The following is a 1,826-nucleotide window of genomic DNA, read 5'->3' on the forward strand; positions in this document are numbered from 1 at the left end:
CGCATTGGATAGCTGGCCAATCACAGCACACCTCGCTTTTCAGACCGATGAGCTTTGTAAAAATCGATGCGTTTCAAAAAGGCGGGGCATAGAGGAGAAACAATAATGTACAGTATGTGGAAAATAATGCATTTTTTTAAGTTTAAACCGCATAAACATTTCATTACACCAAATACACAAAATAATGTTCTTTTTAGCAGCATCATATGACCCCTTTAAAGATTAAATTGATTAAATATTAATGATTTTGAAAGGTCTCTTATACTCACCAAGACTGCATATATTTGTGACCCTGGACCACAAAACCAGTCTTAAGTCGCTGGGGTATATTTGTAGCAATAGCCAAAAATGCATTGTATGGGTCAAAATTATAGATTTTTCTTTTATGCCAAAAATCATTAGGATATTAAGTAAAGATCATGTTCCATGAAGATATTTAGTAAATTTCCTACTGTAAATATATCAAAACTTAATTTTTGATCAGTGATATGCATTGCTAAGGACTTCATTTGGACAGCTTTAAAGGCGATTTTCTCAATATTTAGATTTTTTTTTGCACCCTCAGATTCCAGATTTTCAAATAGTTTTATCTCGACCAAATATTGTCCTATGCTAACAAACCATACATCAATGGAAAGCTTATTTATTCAGCTTTCAGTTGATGTATAAATCTCAATTTTGAAAAATTAGACTGGTTAATTAGACTTAAGACTGGTTTTGTGGTCCAGGGTCACATTTGATTAAAAAAAGAGTAAAAACTGTAATATTGTGAAATATTATATTACATATATTACATCCATTATTTCAGTCTTCAGTGTCACATGATCCTTCAGAAATCATTTGAATATGCTGATTTGAATATTTTTGTCAAAACGGTTATATTTTTCAGGAGTCTTTGCTGAACAAAGTTCAAAAGAACAATTTCTTTGAAATGGAAGTATTTTAAAACAGTATAAATGTCTTTACTGTCACTTTTGATCAATTTAATGCATCCTTGCTGAATAAAAATGAATTTATTTAAAAAATCTGAATAATCAATTTCTGAATAGTGTATAGTTATGATTTATTAAACTTAAACATTTAATTTAATTACTTTGAAAGTTAAAATAAACCACTGAAATCATCCAGGAATGCCAATTTGTAGCATAAACACAATAAAGACACACATCCATTATTAATACATATACATATTTTATCTCTAATAATTCATATGTCTTTGTCCTATACATATTTTCTCTTAACAGTCTTGGAGACATACATAGATTAAAGTTAGACTTTATAAAGTACAATAGATTTTCAATACTTTGATAGACAGTATTAAATTCTGCTGAGAAAGAATAGGAAAGGTCAGCACTGGACTGAAGCGCGCACACACACACACACATACACACAGAGATGCACAATATAGACTCACGTCTACGGCATGCACACACACACACACTGACGGAACTGACCATAGCTTATTACTTCTCTACCTCGATGTACAGCTCACACATGTCAGTTCGACAGAGAAATCCACATCCTCACATTTGCCCACTCTACGAATTCAACGAGTCAGCACAGAACGCCGGATTGCACAGACAGCAAGGCTCACAAAGTACACAAGCACATATTTAGATGTCCAGTCACACCTTTTTTTTCATGAAAAAAGTCTTGAGGATCAAGGCTGAAGCATTTGTAACAAGCACATTAATATTTGGTTTCTACAACTTTGTGTAACTCACATAAAGAAATATGTAACAAATAAATGCCAAAGCCACCTGCTGACATTGAGGAACATGCTAGTGGTCGATCAATATTGTTTTTTTTTTTTTTAATGAACAAGT

Source organism: Sinocyclocheilus anshuiensis, unplaced genomic scaffold (assembly GCF_001515605.1).
Source record: "Sinocyclocheilus anshuiensis isolate Anshui unplaced genomic scaffold, SAMN03320099.WGS_v1.1 scaffold914, whole genome shotgun sequence".
In the NCBI taxonomy this organism is placed as follows: domain Eukaryota; kingdom Metazoa; phylum Chordata; class Actinopteri; order Cypriniformes; family Cyprinidae; genus Sinocyclocheilus; species Sinocyclocheilus anshuiensis.